The sequence below is a fragment of the Myxine glutinosa genome, chromosome 3 (assembly GCF_964187855.1).
Source record: "Myxine glutinosa chromosome 3, kmMyxGlut1.1, whole genome shotgun sequence".
Lineage (NCBI taxonomy): Eukaryota > Metazoa > Chordata > Myxini > Myxiniformes > Myxinidae > Myxine > Myxine glutinosa.
In genome coordinates this window covers 157,333,838-157,359,950 of record NC_136263.1, presented here as the reverse complement: position 1 = coordinate 157,359,950, position 26,113 = coordinate 157,333,838, and the positions used below count along the sequence as shown (strand labels likewise).

Genomic DNA, 26,113 nt, shown 5'->3' with positions numbered 1-26,113 from the left:
AGGGTGAATAAGCCACCAGGAGACTGGAACAAAGTCCGCAAAAGTCAAGTCGCCATTTATCTGCAGAGTTGAAAGTGAGCCAATCAAGTGTTATCCGTATCCTTCACCAGAAAAACTGGAAACCTTACATTCCATTCTTACTGCATGCCCTTCATGATGGAGATGACGACCGCCGTCTTCAATTTTGCGAAGAGTTCTTAGCTAAACTTGACGAAGAGGACACAATGCTAGACAACATCTGGTGGTCAGATGAGGCATGTTTTAAGCTTAACGGCACAATTAACAGACACAATTGTGTCTACTGGGCTGCAGAAAACCCAAGAGTGACAGTTGAGAAGGAGGTAAATTTACCTGGCGTGACAGTTTGGGCAGCCATATCTCCATTAGGGATAATTGGACCCTTTTTCTTTGAGGGATCTGTCACTGCAGAAATTTACCTGGATATGCTGCAAACCTTCTTTTGGCCCAGGGTACAAGATCAGGACTGTTATTTCCAGCAAGATAGAGTTCCACCTCATTATGGACGTCATGCTCGTCAGTCGCTTGAAAACTTTCCCAGAAAGTGGATCGGCCGCCGCGGTCCGATCGAGTGGCCGGCACACTCCCCAGACCTTACACCTCCAGATTTCTTTATTTGGGGGCTCATGAAAGACCTTGTTTATCGTGAAAAGCCTCGTACCATTCAGGAATTGAAGGCTCAAATCACTGCAAAGTTTGAGGAAATGGATATCGAACTCTGCAAGCGTGTGTGCCACTCTGTGCCTGCTCGGCTGCAATTGTGCATCGATCACGAGGGAGGGCACTTTGAAAAATGCAAGTAAAACAGCTTGGTACAATTCCGTAATAATTTTCCCCCGAAAAAATGGTTAGATAAACATGTCATTCATTTATTTCTACCTTCTTGTACACTGTAATACAAATGGCAAACAAACAATCAACTGACAGAAATATATATACATATATATATATATATATATATATATATATATATATATATATATATATATATATATATATATACAGAAATCGGGCGCTACTTTTGACTCACCCTGTATTGGGTGAGTTTTATAGACGACAATTATGCTTCTGAAAGATAGAACGTAATGCCATTTGGCTTTGCCAGTTATGTTTTTTCAACACACTTTAGGGAACGGTCATACAGTCACGTGAAAAATAAGTACACCCCATGTAAAGTTTTGATTTTTTCAACATATTTCAACATACAGCTATTTGATATTCATTTCAACAATATTGAAAGATGAAGGTGATATAATATAACAAATATCATGAAACATTTACATTTTGTAGTCCATTGTATAATTTAAATAAACATAAATGCAAATTTCGCATGCGGAAAAAGTAAGTACACCCTTGGCTCTACTAGGTGGTATTGCCCCCTTTGGCAGAAACAACCTCAAGTAGGCGTTTCTTATAACTGTCTACCAGTTTCTGACATCGACTGGGAGAAATTTTTGCCCACTCCTCCATGCAGAATTATTTCAGCTGTGCGATGTTTGAGGGGTTTCTTGCATGCGCAGCTCGTTTCAAATCCCCCCACAACATCTCAATGCGATTTAGATCCGGGCTTTGACTTGGCCATTCCAGAACACTCCATTTCTTTCTTTTCAGCAATTCCTTGGTGGATATACTGGTATGTTTAGGGTCATTGTCATGTTGCAAGGTCCACCTTCGGTTGAGCTTCAACTCTCCGACAGATGGCCTCACATTATCCTCAAGCACCCTCTGGTACAATGAAGAATTCATGGTGGATTATATGATGGTGAGCTGCCCAGACCCTGATGCAGCAAAGCTGCCCCAAACCATAATATTTCCACCACCATGCTTTACAGTTGGTATTAGGTTCTTGTGGTCAAATGCTGTCTTTGGTTTTCGCCAAACATGTCTTCTGGTACTGTGGCCAAATAGCTCTACCTTTGACTCATCTGTTTAGAGCACATTGTTCCGGAAGTGCTGGTCTTTGCCTCGGTGTTCAATGGCAAACTTTAGTCTTGCCCTGATGTTCTTTCTGGACAGCAAAGGTTTCCTCCTGGCACACCTCCCATGTAGATCAAATTTGTGTAGCCTCTTTCTAATGGTAGACTCGTGCACTTCGACATCAACAGTGGCAAGAGCTACCTGTAGGTCCCGTGATGACATTCTGGGGTTCTTGGAGACTTCTTTCAGCATCTTGCGGTCTGCTCTCGGGCTGACCTTGCTGGGGCGGCCTGGCCTGAACAAGTTGGCAGTTGTTTGGAATCTTCTCCCCTTCTAGATGATCTTCCGGACAGTCGAATGATTGATTTCAAAATATTTGGAGATCTTTTTAAATCCCTTCCCAGACTCGTCGGCATCTATAACCTTCTTTCTGAAGGCCTCAGAGAGTTCTTTTGACCTATAGTCTGGGATCCGAGGCCTGGAAATGTGTAAAACAGCGATTTTGAAGTGACACCCCTGCTATAAAATGTTTGACCCCTAGATCATGTCTGTGGGGGTGTTAGCCACCAGAAAAGTGACTTTAGCAAGGTAGTTTGGATTGCGCGAATTCTGTAGGGACATTTTTTAACTTGGGGCGTCAACTGTAAAAAAGCAAGAAATTTAGGGGTAGGGGAAATTCAATTGACCATATATCCCATAATACAGGGGTGAGTGCAACAAATTACCACTCATTCTTTTTGTTATAAATTTGGCTTTTATATGAAACATGATTCAACGTGATTGGACCATCCATGAGGTCAGCAGAGGTCAAAAGGTCATGGAAAGTGGGTTAAGCTGAAAATTTAGCTCCTTTATCAAATAATTCACATATGTATATGTCACAATATGTTCTTTGCATCCCTCTACTGTTTCTGGCCTATATTGATCGTAATAGTGATGGTTTACTGTGGTGGTTGATGCTTTTCATCTTTTGTGTGGTGCTAGTGATTATTATGCTACATTTGTTTCAGCAACTTGCTTCACGCTTGCTGATCTTTATGATTACCATCGACCTTCAGCCTCCCTAGCTGGAGCAAGCTTCCTTCTTGTCAATTATTATTTACCACTCAACCAACGACATATCGAAATTCCCGTGTGGAAGCACTGAATGACATATCGAAAGTGAAACCGGTAGCCATATTCCTTTTTCTGTCAGGAGCTGAATGGAATGCTGATTCCCGTCCAAAAACCGTAAAGTAAGAGCGAAATATGAACTTAGAATAGTTAGATAAGAACATTATATAGTTAGGAATATTTTGTACATATTTTCCTGTCATTTAAGCAATTATCGGTTCACTAGCGTTCGAGAGAAAAGTCTTAGTAAATTTGACTAGTTTCCTCATTGATTATTTTCCACATGTTTTCCTGTCATTCAAGCAATTATCGGTTTACTAGCGTTCGAGAGAAAAGTATGGGTAAATTTGACTAGTTTCCTCATTGAATCTTGAAATGTTATAACGTTGTGAAATCATGATATTTACGAATCTAATATATTTCACAGTCGACCCTGATTTACTACACGTGATGGTGTTGATTGGTTTTGTGTGGCGTGGGGAATATGTTTCATTCCGTTTCCGGTCTTGCTGGCGATGGTTCGTTTTTTCGCAGCTCTCTACGCTCTCCATCGAAATCGAAGTTAAGTAATTGTTCCAATTTGTATTTTCGTTATAACTGTATTTCTTTTATGGTGTATGTACGTATATTGTCCCGTCAAAGATTTTCGGTGCAAATCTTTCATACCTGTATTGAAAATCGTGTTAATTCGTGTCGTCTTGAGGTCTTGTACAGTGTACACTGTACAACCTTGAGGCTTTGTTTTTCTCTCAGCGCCTGTCGTTTGTGATCCAATAACTTTCGTTCTCTGTTTTCGCAGTCTTTCCACCCCAAAGCCTACTTCCTTATGTAAATCTCAACTCAAAAAAAAAAAAAAAAAGACATTACCTTCTCTGTGCTCATTCGTTTATTCATTCTTATTCGTTCGTTCGTTCTTCGACCACGTGTTTCTCCCCCATTTCCCCAGATAGATTGTCAAATTTCAACTCGTTATTTTATCGTCCATGCGATATTGTTTGATTATAGTTAGTTTTGGTTTGAATTTCCTGTAACTCGTATTTAATTAATCGTGTTCTGCTCCTCGTGTGTGGCCTTGTAGTTGTACCCCGTCAGTGTTTTATTAACTTAAGCGTGTTTTGCTTGGCTCTTGGTTTTTTCCCTTCTACCCCGAACATAATACTGTCTAACGTTCTAAATACCCACCCCCCCCCCCCCCCCCCAAAAAAAACAAAAAAAACAAAAACATTTATTTTCTTTTCTCCACGTGTACTGTTGTCTCATCCTGTATTTTCTGTCCAGGTGTGCTGTTCGCCCCACCCCCATTATCTCCTTGCCATCCACCGTTTGCCCTGTTCACGTGACTCGTGGTGGTCCCTCTCGGCTCTCCCCCCGTTGGTATTTTTGTGCATATAAGATTGTTCATAGTTCTGTTTAAATATTATTTAAATATGTTTAACCTTTCCCCTTCTGTTTTTTATTCAGTGGTATATTACAACACGCTGTTTTTCTTCCTATTTAAAAGGCTTTTCTCAATTTCCTCTCCAACTCATTCCACTTCAAAAAAAAGAAATTCAATATCTTATACGTCTCCCTCACTACATGGTCTAAATTCACATTCATTCCATCCCTCCTCCATCATTCTGAATCGGATTGCTAACTTGAAAATCACAACAAACCCAATTTGTTATCAATGTTCGTCTTTCATTAATCATCCACTTTCTAAACTCCCCTCTTGCCCCTCCCATCCAAATCCCCCCCCTTGCACCTACACTCCGAAACTTCCCCCTTGCCCCTCCACTCTTAAACTCCCCCCTTGCCCCTCCACTCCTGAACTCCCCCCTTGCCCTTCCCCTCCTAAACTTCCCCTTTGCCCCTCCCCTCCTAATCCCCCCCTTGCCCCTCCACTCCTGATCTCCCCCCTTTCCCCTTCCCTCCAAAACTCCCCCCTTGCCCCTCCCCTCATAAACTCCCCCCTCACTCCTCCCCTTCAAAACTCCCCCCCAATCCCTCCCTTTCAATTCTCCCCCCATACCATTCCTCTCCAATTCTCTCTCCTCCCCCCTCCTCCTCCAAGCTGCCTCCTGCCCACTTCGTCTCCCTTCTATCTCATACCTCCAACCCCCCAAACCTTCTACTTTCCTCTGCCCCCCCTCAAACAACCCCTCACTGTACCGCATCCCTTCACCATCAAACCTTTCATCCTCCTCATCCTTCCCTTTCTTGGAACTCTTCTGCAACATCTGAAACACTATCAACTGCTCTCCCTACCTCCCCCTCTCATCCTTCATCTTACCCTACTCCTCCCCTCCCCTGTCCTGTACCCGATGCTCCCCCTCTCTCTTCATTAACGGTATGGACCTCAAACATCCGGGGCCTTCGCTCAAACCTGACTGATCTCTCCATACAGGTTGCTTCTGACAATCCAGACTTGATCTGCTTAACAGAGACTTTCCTCCTTCAAGATGTCTCTGATTCCTTAATATCTCTTCCTGGTTACTCCCTCCTCCGGTATGATAGACCTGAGCCTCGGCCTGGTGGTGGGGTGGCTATCTTTGTCAAAAACTCTCTTCCTCACTCTCCTTGCACTGCTCTCTTTCCTCCTCACCCGCAGGAGTACCTCTGGTTACGGCTTCCTCTCCGCTCCCACCTTTTGTTCATATGTGTTCTGTACCATCCCCCAAACAGTGATGACTCCATCTACATTTCAATGTCTGACAACATGGACCAACTTCTATCCACTCATCCCAACTCTCTCTTCCTCATATGTGGTGACTTCAACTGTCATCATGCCACCTGGTTGGGTGTGGGTTCCTCTCTCACTAGTCATGGCACCTCAGCAAAGGACTTCTGTGACTCACTGGGATTGACACAATCTGTCAATTTCCCGACCCGGATCTCAGCCAATGGAGTATCTTCTCTTCTAGACTTGGTTATGACAAACTTCCCTGCTAATGTCTGCTGCTCTTCTTCTGCTCCAATCGGTTCTTCTGATCATGTGCTTGTCAAAGTGGACATCTCTCTGGCCATTCTCAGAGAGCCTCCTCAGCGTCGACGAGTCTGGCATTTCACTCAGGCCGACTGGGACGGTCTTCAAGCAGCCATCAATCGTCTGGATTGGTCTCCCATCTCCACTGCCTCTGACATCAATTCTTCCTGGGAATTCTTCCAAAGCAAACTGATCTCTCTCATGCACAGATTTATCCCATCTTGCCTTCAATTGTCTTACCCTTCCTCCCGTCCATGGTACACTGAATCTTGTGGTGAGGCAGTTGCCCTGAAACAACTTGCCTTTGCCTCTTGGAAGGCTAATCCAACTGAAGGAAATCTCAGTTCCTTCCACCAAGCTCGGAACAAGTGTGTGTCTACCCTCAGGAGTGCCAGGAAGCACTATCTCTCCTCACTCAAGAATGAACTCTCAAACCTGTCTCCTTCCTCCAAATCCTGGTGGCGTCTGGTCAAATCCGTTTCTGGTGTTTGTTCCCCCTCCATCCCCTCCCTTACCTCAAATGGCCACACAGTTGACATCGCACGTGACAAAGCCGAATGCCTCAACTCTGTGTTCGCCTCAAAATCCTTAGTCCCAAACCCATCTCTCTCTGTTCCCACCTTTCCCAGTCGAACCCAACTGCTCCTGGACTCTGTGTCCTTCTCTCCTGACAAGGTGGAGGAGTTTTTGTCAAACCTCGACTCTGATTCTGCAACTGGACCAGATGGCATCAGCCCACGGGTCCTAAAATCCTGCTCTGCCGCTCTATCTCACCCTCTCTCTGTGCTTTTCACCCTATCTTTTGCTCAAGGTCATCTGCCAGCATCCTGGAAATCAGCTAACATTACCGCTTTACACAAAAAAGGTGCAAAAACAGATCCTTGCAACTACAGACCAATCAGCCTGCTCCCAATTATCAGCAAAGTCATGGAATCCATCATTGCTTCGGATATGAAATCTTTCCTCTTCTCCAATGGCTTGATCTCTGATCATCAATTTGGTTTCAGACCAGGTCACTCTACTCTGGACATGCTGCTTCTGCTGTCTCAACAATGGATGGAGGTCCTCAATGCCAAACAGGAAATCAGAGCTGTCTCCCTTGACATATCAAGGGCCTTTGATACGGTCTGGCACCCAGCTCTGCTCACCAAACTCTCCTCCTATGGTATCCATGGAAATCTCCATGCATGGCTTGCGGACTTCCTCTCTGGTCGTAGTCAACGTGTGGCCCTGAATGGATTTCTCTCATCTCCCCTGCCTGTTCAGGCTGGAGTTCCCCAAGGAAGTGTGCTGGGCCCTGTGCTTTTTCTGGTCTTTATCAATGATCTCTCTGACTCTCTGGAAAATCCTCTCTATCTCTTTGCTGATGACTCCACTCTCTGCCGCTCCATTCCTCTTCCCTCAGATCGGCAGTCTGCAGCCTCCTCACTCTCTGAAGACCTGGACAAAATCACAGACTGGTCAAACAAGTGGAACATGTCTTTCAATCCTGACAAATCTCACTCTCTTACTATGTCTCTCCGAAAAGATCGACTGGACAACCCTCCCATCTACTTTCTCAACAATCCTCTCCAAGAAGTTCTGTCACTCAAGCTTTTGGGTCTTACTATCTGCCATGATCTTTCTTGGGAAAACCACATTTCCAAGCTGGCCTCCAAAGCCAGTCGCCGACTGGGCATCCTCCGTCGTGCGAAGTCCTTCCTCGGCACACCTGAGCTCCTCACCACATACAAGGCTTTCATCCGCAGCTCAATGGAATACTGTTCTCCCCTATGGGCTGGTGCTCCTGCCTCACACCTGGCTCGGCTTCACGCTGTTGAATCCAAAGCTTTCAAAATCATTGGAATCTCCCGCGATGAAGCTATCTCTGAGGGCCTTTCACTCACTCACCGCAGGCAGGTAGGTGGCCTTTCTGTCTTCTACCGACTCCTCTCCGGCCTTGCTCCCCCAGCTCTCTCTGTGCTCTGTCCCCCAAATATTCCTACAGGTCGCACAAGATCTGCCAGCAACCCTCTGATGGTTAAACTGCCGAAATCTCGGCTCTCTGCTCACCTTCACTCTTTCATTCCTCTTTTCTCCCGCCTGTGGAACAAACTCCCACACTCCCTTCAATCCCTCTCCTCCCTCCAGGTCTTTAAAACAGCTGTTCACCACCATCTCTTATCTTCCCCCATCCATAACCTTGATCTTTTCTACCCCCACTAATTCACCCCAGATCCACCTTGTTTGAAATTCCAACTTCTTTCCTGGAAATCCTGGCAGTGTCCATATGTTTATACCTCTCCCACCCCCCCCCCCCCTTCACATGCCTCCCCCCCTTCACATGCCTCCCCCCCCAAAGCCCTCTCCCTCCCACAGATCTCTCGATGTCTCCATGTCTCTCGGTCCCTGCTCTCAAATGTTGTGTTTGTGTCCTTCCCCCTCTCTCCCCATCTTGTCTACCGCTCCCGATGTTATTTGTTTTATGTGTCTGTTTGTCTTTCTGTGTGATTAATGTTCGCTCTTTCACGAGCCTCGATCTTGTATACAAAAAAAATAAAAAATAAAATAAAAATAAAAATTCTGGCCTGGCACCAGGTTCACCCGAAGATTCGCCTGATGCGAATACAACATTATTAATTTTGTTCCATTTGTGGATTGTATGAAGTCTTAGAGTGTCTTTTTATTTCTTACAGGTGCTGACCCCTGGCGTATAAAGATGGAACCTGTGGCTGTGATAGCTGGTAAAGGAAACAAACGCAAACTCTCTTCTAGTGTAAGTGACTATTCGAAATGTATCGTCTGCCAAAGTACAACAGATGATCAGGGGCCTCTGTATAACCTGACGAAGAGAGGGTTCACAACATTCAAGAACGCGGTTGAAATAAGGAAGGATGACGTTTACAGCAGAGTGTGGGACGATCTGCAGAATCAGGACCAATTTCTTTCAAAAGGACCAATGTGTCACGAAAAATGCCGCAGTAGTTACACCCTCAAACGGACTTTGGACAATCTAGTATCCGCCAAATGGTTTAAAGCCGAGCAAGGAGAAACATCAGGTGAACGGGAGGGCAGGAGGAGTTTAACGGACTTTAAGGCAGTGTGTTTCCTGTGTGAAAGGGAACGCGATTCCAAAGGCGATAGGACATTAACTTTAGTCAGCACAGTTGACAGGCAGAAGTCAATCCATGATAAGGCAAAGGTGTTGAGGGATGAGGCGGTCCTTTTGAAAATTGAGGGCCATGGTGATTATTGTCTTGACCTCATAGCTAACGATTTCCGCTATCATTTGAGGTGTATGAACAATTTCATGAACAGACGATGTAAAGCTTCGGAACAGACATGTGAAAGTAAAGGTGTCACTGAATATGACAAAGGCTTCCAAATGCTTGTTTCAGAAATTTCACCTGGACTTCTTATTAACAAGCATGTCTACCACCTTGGCCAGCTGACCAATAGATTTACGGAACTTCTCTCACAACAGGATGTAGTCAGTAAGAAACCCTACAGAACTGATAGGTTGAAAAAGAGATTGTTGAAGCACTTTGAGTCTGACATTCAGGTCATCACATTGAAGGGTAGAGATACGTTAATGTGTGCATCTTCTTTGACCGTCAAAGAGCTCTGTGATGAAGTAGTCTCTCTGCAGACTGAATTAGATGAGTGTGAGCTTCTTCCAGATGATGAGGAAGAGGAGGTACTGCTCATAAACGTGTCAAACAGTTCATACCACGTGGCAAAACACTTGAGGGCTGAAGTGAAAAAATTCGGAAAGGTAGGGTGTGCAATCCCAGTCAGTGATGAAATTGAAATATCATATGAAGGTGCCTCTAGTCAAGTCCCGGTCGACTTGTACAATCACTTGGCATGGTTACTAACAGAGGGAGATGAGTGTCTCGGTGAAGATGGCAAAGTCGAGCTTACCAAAGATGATGAAGAGAAGGTACTGAATTTGGCACAGGACATTGTAGGATGCCTTAGCAGGCAGCCACTTCCCAAACACATCGGTGTTGCCCTACATATTCTGAAGCAAACACGTAGTAAAAACCTTGTGACAATGATTAACAAATTTGGACACTGCATCAGTTATCCCACTTCTCAGCGACACATCACAACAGCCGCCAATGATGTTTCTGAACGAGAAGAAAGGGAAGGGTTGTTCATTCCAACAAACATCACACCAGGACACTTTACCCACTATGCATTGGATAACTTAAACTTCCATTCAGAGACACAAGATGGTGGTAATTTTGATGCTACAACAAATATAATTTATCAGTACACATTTGAGGGAGAAGGAAGTGGGGAGGTAGTGGGGGCAGTGCCCCTTAAGAAAACCAGGAAACTGACTATCAGTGAACCAGACAAATTCGTTCCAGTAAGTAGTAAACTGACACTGAAGGACAGAAGACAGGCTAGGTCATTACGTGATATTGAACTTCCTCATGATGACAAGGGGGAAGCCTGCTTTCTAGCTGACAAGAACATCGTTTGGTTCCTACTGAGGATGTATCCAACACAGTTGATGACGGGTGAAAACGACAAGGACACTGGTAGCCTGAATATATGGAGCAGCTTCTTTGAATACAGTTCTGGGCAACATACAGAGAAAACAAAGATTGGTTATGGACCATTGCTTCCACAAAACCCAACCAACGCAGATGTAGTCCAGACCTCATTGGACTACTTTGTCTCCTCGAGTCTTAAGATGGGTCAGGCTAAGACGGTGGTGACTTGTGACAAGGCGATATATGACATAGTAAAGGGGTTGTTTAGGAAGGAATCAGAAAAGTACAAAGATGTTATTGTTCGACTTGGAGGATTCCATATTGCCCAGAACTTCTTGGGATCTATTGGATTTTTTATAATGGAGAGTGGCATAGAGGACATTCTGGTTTCTAGTGATATCTGTGGTCGAGGTACAGCCAATAAAGTCATGGCAGGAAAAGATTATTATAAGATGGTCCGTTATCATTCATGGTTGAGTGAGGCATTGTTCATGCTGAAGTGGGAGGCATTTGAGAAATGGCTGTTGTTCGAGAAGACTGAGGATACACTTTCTTTGCTTTCGTCTCTGCTTGAAAGTCTTAGAAATGCCTTTGACAGGAAAGAGAAGGACGAATTAGCTGCACTCATGAAGGAAGTCATGAAATGCCTAGAGTCACTGGAGTCGCTCTGGGGAGATTTTGAGAAGGGATTAGGAGTGACAGCCCATCTTTGGAGCATGTACATAGACATGGTGCTTATCCTAAGGCGTTACATCCATGCTGAGAGAGCTGGGCTGTGGCAACAGCACTTACAAGAGGTACAGAATATGCTACCCAATACCATTGCTTCCGGCCATAGTAAGTACATGTCCTGCCTTCCGATCTATCTCAGTGAGATGCAAAAGCTTCCAGAAACAGCACCAGAAGTGCACGAGGAGTTTGCAGCTGGCAAATTCACAGTTCACCAGACTGCAGGAGACTTTAATGGTGTGTGGACAGACCTTGCCCTTGAACAGACCTACAATAGGGAAGGCAAAACAAGCCTCTTTAAGGGTATAACACAGTCTGAATCAGCATGAGAAAAGTACAACAAGGCTCTACCGTTCATGACCTCTGTCTCTGAAAGTGCAAAACAGATGGCACACATGGCCTCGCCGCAATCTGACCACCACGAGAAGCTGAGGAAAGACGACATGGTAGCCGTGTTGCAGATCAAACGGACCATGGAAGAGAAGATGCAAAACCCATTCGATCCTTCACTTGCGACAGATAAACTAATGAACATATCCACAGTTCAGATTCTTGCAGCAACTACCCTGGTAGATGCCAAACGTCTAGGCTTGGAGGCAATGGATGCTGCCACGATGACGAATGCAGACAATATTGTCCAACCGAAGATAGAAACATTCGCCACGCATCTGAAGAAAAGTAAGAAAAAGATGGACACTGTGAAAGAAGTCATCAGAGAGGAGAGTGCAGTGACAAGGGCACTTTGTTTCGCACAGGACCTGAGTGATGAGGCACGGACTGAGGCATTTAGTTACGAATGGCTTGAGTACGCTCCCTCGTTGTTTGAGCCAGAGAAGAATGGATTTTCCATGCGCAAAGGTTGCAAATCCAACTATCTATCCACTCTACAGGCAGAGGTTGCCGAGTCATGGGAACCATTAAAAGAGTTGCCTCCTTCTGCATCTGATGCAGTTTATGTAGTCGATGCAATGGCATTCATCCAGCGGTTCAACACACTTGGTTCGAGTACATTTGACCAACTTCAGGAAAGGTACAGGAACAAACTCTTGAACATGAAACCCAGACATTGCACTGAAGTGCATTTCGTGGGCGATCAATATGATTTTGGGTTAAAGAGTCTAAAAGGGGATGAACGCCAGAGACAGGAGTCAAATACCAACTTGCCAGAGTTTGTTCCAGCGGACATCATGAAAATCCCTGATTGGAACACATTCCTGTCAAACCCTTGTAACAAGACCAATCTGCTGTCGTATCTTGCTTCACGTTGGTCCCAGGAGTCATCCTGGCCTGATGGCTTCTGCCTGGTCCTTGGGGTCAATGCCCAGGCAACTCGTGTGACGCAGACGGAACATACCAATGTTGATGAGCTGTACTGCCCTAACCACGAGGAGGCGGACACCAGAATCTTTGCTCACATTGCTAGATGTGACAACAGCGTAGTTGTCATTCAGGCTACAGATACAGATATCATCGTCTTGTCAATGTATCATTTCCCTCGGTTGACAAACGTTGTTGAGTTATGGGTGGAAAAGGATGATCTGTTCCTCCCCATCCATGACTTGGTGAATGAGTTGGCCAAAGCAGTTGGAAAGGATGTAATGGCACTCACAGACACACTGCTCATCTCCTACATTCTGTCAGGTTGTGATTCGGTGAGCTATCCTTTCAAACGGGGTAAGAAGAGAGCAGTGAAAGTCGCACTCCAGCATGTTGACAAACAGCCAGCGTTGTCCAATTTCATCCGACATGAATCCGGACCTTCTGCACATGATCAGGTGATAACTGAAGCACGAAGCTTTTTTTGTGATCTCTACGGCAAGCCAGGGTATTCATCCCTGGATAAGCTCCGCGCCCACTTGTTTGCATCTAGCAAACTAGATCTGCGCTCCCTTCCTCCAACAGAAGATGCTTTTCACTTCCACGTTCTCAGGAGCCTTTGTCAGATCAGCTTATACAAGCAAGCTTCACTCAGCAATCCAGTGCTTCTTCCACCTGAAGAGTATGGCAGGAGTGTGGATGGTGACAGGTTAATTCCTGTCATGAAGAGCAAGCCATCAAAGCCTTCTGCTGCGAAGTTGAAGTACTGCAAATGTAAGAAGAAACCGAACTGCCTGAGGAATTGCCCTTGTGCGAAAGCTGGAGTACCATGCATCATTGCATGTGCCTGCAATGGCGACAGAGAAAAATGTGGATGGCTTCTGACTGATGATGGTGATGATGATGAGTAAATAGAGGTAATGACACTTTTCCAGACAGTATGTGGTATGACTTGTCGTTTTAAAACATGTTGAAGAGTACCGTGCAAATAGATAGTGTGAATGCCCGATTTTGGTGATTTTTTTAAAGTTATGCAAATCTAAAGTGACATACATGCCAGTACGTTAAGTTCAGTCGGGGCATTTCTTTCCCAAAAACATCAGAGGGGTACAAACAACATATTTTGGGTGTAAAAGTTTGGCTATATTGAGCTTGAAGTAGGAAAAATGTGATTTTATTTAATAAAGGAGCTAAACTTTTAGCTTAACCCACTTTCCATGACCTTTTGACCTCTGCTGACCTCATGGATGGTCCAATCACGTTGAATCATGTTTCATATAAAAGCCAACTTTATAACAAAAATAATGAGTGGTAATTTGTTGCACTCACCCCTGTATTATGGGATATATATGGTCAATTGAATTTTCCCTACCCCTAAATTTCTTGCTTTTTTACAGTTGACGCCCCAAGTTAAAAAATGTCCCTACAGAATTCGCGCAATCCAAACTACCTTGCTAAAGTCACTTTTCTGGTGGCTAACACGCCCACAGACATGATCTAGGGGTCAAACATTTTATAGCAGGGGTGTCACTTCAAAATCAAATTTTGAGGTCTCGGATCCCAGACTAGGCATGGTGATGCCGCACACTTCAACAACAAAGAGCAAACCAAACTAAATGTCTGAGGTTTAAACAAGCCATGTTCCATCAAGATCCTCTCTAACGATGTTCTAATCATTTGCACCTGAGCTGGTTCACCTGATTCTAATATTAGGTATTTGAAGTAGTGATAAATGTAGGGGTGTACTTATTTTTTCCACATGCGAAATTTGCATTTATGTTTATTTAATTTATACAATGGACTACAAAATGTAAATGTTTCATGATATTTGTTATATTATATAACCTTTTTCTGTCAATATTGTTGAAATGAAGATCAAATAGCTGTATGTTGAAATATGTTGAAAAAAGTCAAAACTTTACATGGGGTGTACTTACTTTTTCACATGACTGTACATGGTTGGGGAAAATTATCACACTTGATGATTGGGGGGAACTGAAATTATGACAACAGGGTGATGATATATGATGGAGTGGATGGGGTGGTGTAGGGGGTGCATGCCCTCCAGATTATATATAATTAAATATTTGACTAAGCGCTCTTCAAACATTGAAGCATATATTATGACTGCCTCCAACCACCCTAAGCATGGTGTTGGTTTAACGGTTGGAGTGGAGGGCTTGGGATCCTAAGGGTCCTGATTTTGAATCCTGGGCAGCTGTTGAATTAACACCAGGTGGGGTTAACTAGGCCTGTCATCCTTCCGAAGTCGGTAAAATGAGTACCAACTCACTGGGTCCTCTCTCAAGGCGGTTGGTTGCAGGATTTGCACTCCGGCAGCTGTAAAACACCTCATTTTGTAACACACACATTGGTGTGTGTCAGGATGATGCTGAGGTCACTTTGATAGTGTTGACTAACTAACCAACATATGAAACTAGAAAGAGTAATCAGAGATTGCAGACCCTTACTAGGACGTGTTTTCAGTGGTTTATAATGCTTTTTTGTTCAAACAAATATGGCGGCCGAACCACGTGACCGATGACGTCAACATTTTTGTTTCTCCACCAATTTATCCCTCAATGATGCTCAAGAAATTTCATCTTGATAGAATGAAGTTTTGTATTTGTCGAATTATGACGTCATAATGGAGGCACCTTTGACATCATCATTGACATAATTTATTCCCCATGGAGAGTTCTTTTCAATGAGCCATGTCTCAAATTTTTCTAATTAGTGCTTTCAAAGATATAGAGGTGCAATTTTTTTCGGTTTTTCCAAGATGGCGCCCATACCACGTGAACGATGACATCATAGTTATTAAAAATGTATACAGGTGGAGTTGCACCTATGGTGAAAATTTCCTGTCAATCGGACCAACGGTTGCAGAGAAAAATCATATTTATACTGTGCGGACAAACAAACAGACAGACAGAGACAGACAAATGAAAAATCGGTCAGAGACCGAGGACTTGCCGGAATGTACTTTTTTCAGCCATTTAGGCCAAATATGGCGGCCGAACCACGTTACCGATGACATCATCATTAACATATTGTATTCCCCATGGAGAGTTCTTTACAATGAGCCATGTCTCAATTTTTTCTATTCAGCACTTTCGGAGATATGGAGGTGCAAAGTCTTTCCGTTTTTCCAAGATGGTGGCCGAACCACGTGACTGATGACGTCATTATTAACATATTTTATTCCCCATGGAGAGTTCTTTACAATGAGTGATGTCTCAATTCTTTCTATTCAGCACTTTCGGAGATATGGAGGTGCAAAATCTTTCGGTTTTTCCAATATGGCGGCCGAACCACGTGACCGATGACGTCATCAATTGGGCACAGACTATTGCAGGGCAAGACAAATACGTGCGCAAAGTTCGGCGATTCTACGTGCAACGGAGTAGACGTAGTGCTGCAAACAGACAGACAAACACACAGACAATCAGACAAACGAACAGATCAACCTATACTTGCCGGAATCTTTTCCAGCAAGTAATGAAAAACCACTCATAGAGCGACACTTGGAAAAACAGAATAAAGTAGAATGGCACTCGGTAGAGCATCCTTTTGACCTCAAAAATAATTAGTGGTTGAATTCAGTGACCTGATATGCAAATTGTCTTCGAAGTTTAAGTTCATCGGATGAAAATTGACAATTTTAGAAATGTGGCCTATGTTGATCGTTTGGCCTATGTTGACCTCAAAAATAGTTGGTGGTTGGTTTCAGTAAGCTGCAATGCAAATCCTATTCAAATTTAAAGTCAATCAGATGAAAATTGAGGACTTCAGACATTTGCAAAAAGTGGTTGAACTTTGGCCTATGTTGACCTTGTGTACTATGTTGATCCAAAAAATAGTTGGTGGTTGAATTTAGTTAGCTGATATGAAAATCCTTTTCAAATTTCAAGTCAATCGGATGAAAATTGAGGATGTTAGAAATTCGAGAAAAAAAGTGGTTGACCTTTGGCCTATGTTGACCTTGTGACTTATGTTGATCTCAAAAATAGTTGGTGATTGAATTCAGTTCGCTGATATGTAAATCCTATTCAAATTTCAAGTCAATCGGATAAAAATTGAGGATTTTAGAAATTTGAAAAGGTTGTTGACCTTTTGGCCTATGTTGATCGACAAAATACTTGGTGGTTGAATTCAGTTAGCTGATATGAAAATCGTTTTCAAATTTCAAGTCAATCGGATGGAAATTGAGGCTTTTAGAAATTGTAAAAAAAAAAAAAGTGGTTGCCCTTGGGCCTATGTTGACCTTGAGACCTATGTTGACCTCAAAAATAGTTGTTGGTTGAATTCAGTTAACTGATATGTAAATCCCATTCAATTTTCAAGTCAGTCGGATGAAAATTGAGGATTTTAGAAATTTGAAAAGGTTGTTGACATTTGGGCCTATGTTGACCTTTTGACCATAAAAAAATTTTTGTCGATTTTGTCGGGCCACGAACTGGACAGATGGCTGATGGCTGCACACGTGGCGCCTGGAGACCACTCTGCCATAAGGCCCAGATCAGTCGAGTGTTGCAGTGATGGTTGTCCTTCTGGAAGTTTCTCCCATCTCCAAACAGGATCTCTGGAGCTCAGCCAGAGTGGCCATCGGGTTGTTGGTCACCTCTCTTACCAAGGCCCTTCTCCCCCGATTGCTCAGTTTGGCCGGGCGGCCAGTTCTAGGAATAGTCCTGGTTGTTCCAAACTTCTTCCATTTAAGAATTAAGGAGGCCACTGTGCTCTTGGGAACCTTCAATGCAGCAGATATATTTTTTGTAGGCTTCCCCAGATCTGTGCCTCGACACAATCCTGTCTCTGAGCTCTGCAGGCAGTTCCTTCGACCTCATGGCTTGGTTTTTGCTCTGATATGCATCGTCAGCTGTGAGACCTTATATAGACAGGTGTGTGCCTTTCCAAATCATGTCCAATCAATTGAATTTACCACAGGTGGACTCCAATCAAGGCGTAGAAACATCTCAAAGATGATCAAGACAAATGGGAGGCAGCTGAGCTAAATTTCAGGGTCTGAATACTTATATCAGTGATATTTCAGTTTTTTCTTATTAATAAATTTGCAAAACTTTCTAAAATCCTGTTTTCTCTTTGTCATCATGGGGTATTGAGTGCAGATTGATGAGGGAAAAAATGAATTTAAACGATTTCAGCATAAGGCTCCAACATAACAAAATGTGAAAATAGTGAAGGGGTCTGAATACTTTCTGAATTCACTGCACATAAGCGATTACAAAACATCGTCCTAGGTGCATGGGGGAACGGGCTATAGTCAGGTTGTTTACATTCAATCAGGGTTTCATCTCAGTACTATCAACAACAAATCAAAACGCTTCAATGGAGTGTATTCATGGTGCACTTCATGAATATACAGTAGATAACGCACATTGCACATACCATATGATGGTGATGAGAACGTTCTGCTCCATTTTGAACCCAAACGGTAACACTACCTACACAGCTGTAATTTGCTCTCTCCCTGCGGTAGTTTTCACAGCGCAGTGTATTATGATCGATTCGCACCTGTGAATATCCATCATGTGATGGACTATAAATTTCATGTGGCTGTTTTCTTTTCTTAAACGGACATCTGCACATTTACAGTACCGAGAGCTTCAATATAACATATAAACAAACAAACATGAACGCCCAAAACGAAGCACAGCAACAAGTTTGGAACTCACATTTGAGGCAATAACATGTTTTTGCCAATATCAGAATCTACTCCACTATTTGGATTTTCCAAAGATTTATTTTGAACTTCCAGAAGCTATCCAACAAATCATTTGGTGATATCAAAAAGGCAAGGGATATGTTGTATTATCCAACTGCTTTCCAATTAAGTTGTAGCATTGAATTCAACAGTGACTCACTTGAAACAACACAACAACAGTTCGAAACTTGAATTCATCCGCAGCTCAATGGAATACTGTTCTCCCCTCTGGGCCGGTGCTCCTGCCTCACACCTAGCTCGTCTTCACGCTGTTGAAACCAAAGCTTTCAGAATCATTGGAATCTCCGGCGATGTAGCTAACTCTGAGGGCCTTTCATTCAATCACCGCAGGCAGGTTGGTGGTCTTTCTGTCTTCTACCGACTCCTCTCCGGCCTTGCTCCCCCAGCTCTGTCTGTGCTCTGTCCCCCAAATATTCCTACAGGTCGCTCAAGATCTGCCTGCAACCCTCTTCTGGTGAAATTGCCAAAATCAAGACTCTCAGTTCACCTTCACTCCTTCATTCCTCTCTTCTCCCGCCTCTGGAACAAACTCCCTCACTCTATTCAATCCCACTCCTCCCTCCAGGTCTTTAAAACAGCTGTTCACCACCATCTCTTATCTTCCCCCATCCAAAACCTTGATCTTTTCTACCCCCGCTAATTCACACCAGATCCACTTTTTTGAAATTCCAACTTCTTTCCTAGAAGTCCTAGCAGTGTCCATGTGTTTTATACTTCTCCCACCCCCCCTCCCCCCTTCCCGTGCCTGCTCCTCCCAAGCCCTCTCCCTCCCACAGATCTCCCGATGTCCCTGCTCTCAAATGTTGTACTTGTATGCTTCCCTGTCTCTCCCCATCTTGTCTCCCGCTCCCTTTATCTTATGTTTTATGTGTCAGTTTGTCATTTTGTGATTAATGTTAGCTCTTACACGAGCCTCGATCTTGTATACAAAAAACAAACAAACAACAAACAGTGTAATCACATTATGCAAATTAATTGGTATGACATCATAACCTATTTTATGGAGTTCCTTGCTCAATTTGTTAAATAAAAATTTTAATGAGTCTTTGCGTCGAATGCTTTGCGTGACACTTATCCCGGTGTGTACTCCGGTTTAGAATAGGTACACCGTATCCCTGCGCATCGTAAGAGGCGACTAAGGGTTGGCGCCAGGAAGGGCATCCGGCCATAAAAACATTGCCTCAAACAGGGAACCATGATTGTCATCGGGCCCGCAAGGCTAACCCCCGCTCTATCGGGGAAAATGCCCTTAAAACGATCATTCATTCATTCAGTCATTTTGCGTATGTTCACCTGTTTGCTTTCACACCAGAACCACTAACTGTCCATGTACATGACATGTTTGTGCATCTTCCATCAATGTCCTTGTAATTGATGTAAAAGTACACTCGCATGTCTTTCTCCTGTAAGTGATTTATACACCAGCTCCTTTAGATCACTGCAAAAATAAACCCATAATGTTTCTCCACGTTCTTATACATCATTTGTTTTCCAAAGGGAAGCACAAGATAATAAAGCTTTTACTGTAGCTGTGAACCTCACATTCCTCGATATTGGCATCAAACTAATGCAACAATAATTTCGCTCATTATAGTTTCCATGGCATCTGAAGATAGTGCAATGCAATTTGAGCAGGGGCCAGGAAATAATATCCTGATAAGAGCAAGCTGCTGCTTTGTCGACGACTATCGTTTCAACACCTCTCCGAGCAGGACCTGGACCAGAACGTGATGTATTGTAGCTTGAGTTGCCATGGCAACATCAGCCACCTTGCGCGCACGAGGGCCAACAAAGCGACTCCTCTCTATTCAAAGGTGAATGACGAACTACCCGCGGACATATATAGTCTCGGTGGTTGAAACCTGCACAAAGTGGATAATGATACTGTTTTGATCGACTGTCTGTCTTTAGCGCTCGGAAGTTATATCTAAGGTAAAAATGCTGAATGGCAAAGCAACTATTTTACCTGCTTTACTAAAACTGACCGCTGTATTTAGCAAACAGTCTTTGTTGGAGAAAGTGCTGACAGACAATGATTTCATCCCATGTTGTCTAAGATTTTGAAAATCTGTCCAACTCCGAATTACAAATCAAGGGAAGTAGTATTCCATTCACCCTGAATGGTTGATAGCAACACAGCAGCCACAGAACGCAATACATTGAAACAGCACCGTGGTGTCACCATTAGAGCAACAACGAGATGACAAATTGGTGAAATTCATGGAGATGTGTGGCTTACCACGGAAGTAGCGAGGCTGCCTGGTACAAGCTTCTTCTGAGCGTGCTTCTCTCTTGGCGTTATGACAGCTACTTGGCTCGCCTTCCTGGGAGGCGGACAAAAAGGTCGGAGTGAATGTAGGAAGCCTGGGAGGGGACGGGGCGGTGCAAGAATGAAAGAGTTGCTCAAGGGAAGGTGGATCAAACTGAAATACCTGAATAACTACCACTCTTCGGGAATGCTCTTGTTCACATGTTCGGTTCAAAAGTATCGTGCTCCTTGAAAATCCTTGTGGTTTGTAAATTGCATGCATTCTCCCCTCCTGCTCCTCTACATTTGGTTTATCCCTTTCCCCTGTGCAACATCGGGTAATTCAAGTGCTCTCTTTCTCTTTCTCTCTCCATGTGCACTTGCGTCGCACAACCTTGTGATTATTGGTTATGCTCGTCTGCCGGTGCTGTTAACATGCACTATCCCACGTATTGGTTTTAAACGTAGTCTTTGTGACAATTAAATAATTACATCATAATCTTAAGTTCACATGTTGACACAGGGCCAGAAGTTATATTAACCCTAGCGGCATTTAATATACGACATAAGTAACACAACGTTGGATATGCTGATGTTTTCTGCGAACGAAGGATCGCATAGGCCACTGACCAGCCATAAGAGGTCAAAAGGTCATACATGGATCACCCAAACAATATTTAATTCTGCTTCGATGATGTTGCCGTTAAATCACAAAATGTGTGCTCCCTCTGATTAATATTAACCTGCTCAGTCCATCTGCTGGCTACTGCAGATCCCTCTGATCTGGTTGATGGACATTAAAGAGCCACCCTGGCCTTGTTTTTCGTGAAGAGTGGGTGAGTTACAGCCGGAACGCTGAACAAATTACAAACCCCTGCCACCGTCAGTCGAACGTCCACCCCGGCTAGCCATTTTATGAAAGACTTGACCTAAGCTTCCCCTCTACCTGGCCCCCTAAAGATGGAATAATTGTGGCGATTAGAATAGGTTTCTGTGTGCTGGTACTCAGGACACCTCCAAATTACTACATTGCATTTATTTTGGGAACGCAATGACAAACTCCCCAGTATTTCATGATAATGCAACAGCATCAGGAGCAACTAATGAAATGAGAAGAGGGGCTTTCCCCCATTTACAAAATGTCCAATGAACCAAAGCAAAGTGTTTATATACCTGCTTTATAGACCTTTGAGTCCTTGAGTCCAAGTTCCTGTCCTGACTGACTGCTGGGATGGCAATGACAAACTACCCAACATAACTCATGCCAAGAAACTGCTTCTGCAGCACCAATGCTCTGTAAAAGGTTATGGTACACATATAATCTCATCATGGACCTTTGTGATGGGGCTTTACCATTTCCAAGGTGATCAGCCTTTAAATGTGAAAGATACAGTAAGTGTGTCAGAACAACAAGTTTCAAGATTCACTAACATTTGAAAAACAAAGGATCATTGTTCTAATAAATCTATTAACTCAGGTAATGAATATTTATGTAAAATCCAAAATGACATTGTCAGAAAATTTAGAGGAATCGACTTCACAGCATTGACACATTCAAATTCTGATGGAAAAATAATCCAAGGGATGCAAGTCAGAAGAAAACTAGAACCAGATCCACCTTCTTCGATACGGTCTGGCACCCAGCTCTGCTCACCAAACTCTCCTCCTATGGTATCCATGGAAATCTCCATGCATGGCTTGCGGACTTCCTCTCTGGTCGTAGTCAACGTGTGGCCCTGAATGGATTTCTCTCATCTCCCCTTCCTGTTCAGGCTGGAGTTCCCCAAGGCAGTGTGCTGGGCCCTGTGCTTTTTCTGGTCTTTATCAATGATCTCTCTGACTCTCTGGAAAATCCTCTCTATCTCTTTGCTGATGACTCCACTCTCTGCCGCTCCATTCCTCTTCCCTCAGATAGGCAGTCTGCAGCCTCCTCACTCTCTGAAGACCTAGACAAAATCACAGACTGGTCAAACAAGTGGAACATGTCTTTCAATCCTGACAAATCTCACACTCTTACTATGTCTCTCCGAAAAGATCGACTGGACAACCCTCCCATCTACTTTCTCAACAATCCTCTCCAAGAAGTTCTGTCGCTCAAGCTTTTGGGTCTCACTATCTGCCATGATCTTTCCTGGGAAAACCACATTTCCAAGCTGGCCTCCAAAGCCAGTCGCCGACTGGGCATCCTCCGTCGTGCGAAGTCCTTCCTAGGCACACCTGAGCTCCTCACCACATACAAGGCTTTCATCCGCAGCTCAATGGAATACTGTTCTCCCCTATGGGCTTGTGCTCCTGCCTCACACCTAGCTCGGCTTCACTCTGTTGAATCCAAAGCTTTCAGAATCATTGGAATCTCCCGCGATGAAGCTATCTCTGAGGGCCTTTCACTCACTCACCACAGGCAGGTAGGTGGTCTTTCTGTCTTCTACCGACTCCTCTCCGGCCTTGCTCCCCCAGCTCTCTCTGTGCTCTGTCCCCCAAATATTCCTACAGGTCACACAAGATCTGCCAGCAACCCTCTGATGGTTAAACTGCCGAAATCTCGGCTCTCTGCTCACCTTCACTCTTTCATTCCTCTTTTCTCCCGCCTCTGGAACAAACTCCCACACTCCCTTCAATCCCACTCCTCCCGCCAGGTCTTTAAAACAGCTGTACACCACCATCTCTTATCTTCCCCCATCCAAAACCTTGATCTTTTCTACCCCCACTAATTCACCCCAGGTCCACCTTGTTTGAAATTCCAACTTCTTTCCTGGAAGTCCTGGCAGTGTCCATATATTTTATACCTCACCCACCCCCCCTTCCCATGCCCCCCACAAAGCCCTCTCCCTCCCACAGATCTCTCGATGTCTCCATGTCTCTCGGTCCCTGCTCTCAAATGTTGTGTTTGTGTCCTTCCCCCTCTCTCCCCATCTTGTCTACCGCTCCCGATGTTATTTGTTTTATGTGTCGGTTTGTCTGTTTGTCTTTCTGTGTGATTAATGTTCGCTCTTTCACGAGCCTCGATCTTGTATACACAAAAAAAAAAAAAAAAAAAAAAAACCGCACTCGGTAGAGAGCGTACCTCCTCCAGGCTGAACAGTTTACCTTTTGTATGTCACTGATAGGCTGGTTAGATCCTGACCTTAACCAAAATCTAATCGCCTTGATCTTGTCTCCGAACCAACTCATCCACATAGTTTTGTCATAAGTCGTCCACAAATTTTTGAAATATCCTGCTATATACCATTTTTGGCCCTATCACTCACTGTTGAAGAATCACTTTTTAAAATATTAGATCCAGATCCGGACCTTTACCAAAAACTAATCATTTCGTCTGTGTCACATACCCAACCTCGACACCAAATTCCATCTGAATCCATCTACAACTTTTTGAGATGTCTTGTTCACAAATACACCAAAAAGAAGACGTCATGCAGAGCACAATACATGGCAAAATCCACCCCCCCCCCCCTCCCCAAAAGGTTGCCATTGATCAATCAAATTATCGATTTCATCAAGATTAATTAACGATCTTGATCAAAGCTCGGGTCAATAGGATGAAAATTGATGATTTTGGAAGTTTGACCTTGAGTTGACCTTTGACCTTTTGACCTCAAAATAGTTGGTTTCTCAATTTAGTGACTCAATATACAAATGTTCAATTTCCAAGTCAATCAGATGAAAAAATGGCGATTTTAGAAATTTTACCTCCAGATGACCTTTGACGTTTGACCTCAAAATCAATAAGCTTCTCAATTGCTATGACCTCTACAACCTGGTGAAGTTTCATGATGATCGGTTTGGAATTGTGACCTGTAGGTGAGTGACAGACAGACAGAATAACAAACGCAATCAATCAATATACTTCAAAAATCTTCGATTTTGCAAGTAACAAACAGACAAACAGACAGTGGTGAAAACAATCTCCATCCACCTTCGGTGGCAGAGGTAATAACGTGTGTAATGGAAAAACATGTGTTACGTGGTCCCCTCGGTGAATACCTGGTCTCGGTGACCCCCGGACCGTGAGAGGAACTCCGCCAGCAAGCTGTATTATATATGCGTTTTCGCCACGCAATCCATATGAATTTCACCCAAGAGACAACTGATGTTCAAGGATATATTTCCAATGGTAATGATACCATACAATTTCAATGACCCAACCACGGAGATTTTCCCCGAGCAATCAACAATACACAATCATCACCAATTCCCAATTCACAATCAATTCCCTATGATTAAGATGGCCATCTTATACATGTGTGTCCCGGTGAGTACTCACGACACCCTTTTGGTCTCGGTCCCGCACAATGTCTCTGGGCCCCTCCTGACCAAGATGATGGTCGCCGTCGCCGCACTCGGGCGGTTGAACGAACCCCGGGTGGACGTGTTTCCACCGGGCAGGTATCGTACCAGGCACCGTGGCTGCAGCCCCTCGTGGCCACGCGAAGCGGATACGGTAGAGTAAGCCAAACCCCACGCCGCTTGCAAGGCGCGTTAGGCCCCAACGTGCGACCCGCACGCTTCTGTTTGGACGGTGCCGCGAACGATGCCAGACGCGGGTTCGATGCACGGCCCCACGTCCACTTGACGTCTCCACCGGGCAGGTACACGTCCAGGTAATTCCTCTCGCCAGACAGGCTTCGGAACGCCGCTTTTTCACGCAGCGCAAGGTCGATCCCACCTTTTGTCGGAGCGGGGCGAGGAAGAATAATACTCGTCCTTTTTTCCTCGTGTCTTTTCCTCTTCCGTTTCCGGTCACTTCCGTTTCCGGCCACTCCCTCAGAAGGGCTCCTGACCCTCCAACCACAACAACTACACAACAACTTAATATACTACACACGGATAAGCAAAGACCTGAATGGTAATTCACATACATTCACATAAATATGTAACACATGCATCAAGAACTTCAAAACATACCTGGGTGTTCCAAAGGTTCTACGGACGAGATCCTCACAACAGTTAAAGATAGCTCGGTGTATTTTTTTAAATCTATGTGCAGATATATTTCTTAGATGTGTTATTATGGCATTTAAGAATCACAAATACTTCCTGAGAGGTGCATGTGTAAACAAACAACCCACATGGTTCTGAAGTTATTGATCGGTAAGTTCCCCAAGCTGGTATTTGTTCGACTGTTGATCTGACTACCATTTATTACTGGAATTGTAGCGTGTGCATATTTTCATTAAAGTAGTTTGTAATCTTTCTTTCACGGTTTGGACCTGCTTTGTCCTTTGTTCAGTGAAAATTCAATAACATGTTGATCATTGTGAGGGTAATTAAATGATGACAATTGCAAAGGGTAATCATCCTGTCCATTCTTGCAATCAGATTGCAGTGAGTGTGACAATTATGTCCGTTGCACAGCATTCACCCAGTTAGTCAATTGAATCTCTTTGGGATGAATGCACAATTTGTTGATGTATCTTTTTTTCATATACAGGGTGGTTCAAGATGGTGTGAAAATTTTCAAACATCTGGCATAATTTTACAAATGCCATAATCTTTTTTTATTTTCAGGTCCCCTAAAGAACAAAGTTTAACGTTTTTTCCATGGAAAGTTCAACCAAGTCGAACAATTTCTG

At 43.8% G+C, this 26,113-nt stretch overlaps 1 protein-coding gene across 1 annotated transcript in view; it reads right to left on the bottom strand.

The window, feature by feature from the left end:
• LOC137423938 (cAMP-dependent protein kinase inhibitor alpha-like) overlaps positions 1 to 20,590 on the bottom strand; it is a 91,600-nt gene extending 71,010 nt beyond the window's left edge. The window contains exon 1 of the mRNA XM_068111464.2: positions 20,532 to 20,590. The gene's annotated coding sequence lies outside the window, so the exon portion shown is untranslated. The remainder of the gene's footprint in view (positions 1 to 20,531) is intronic.
• Positions 20,591 to 26,113: the final 5,523 nt, after the last annotated feature.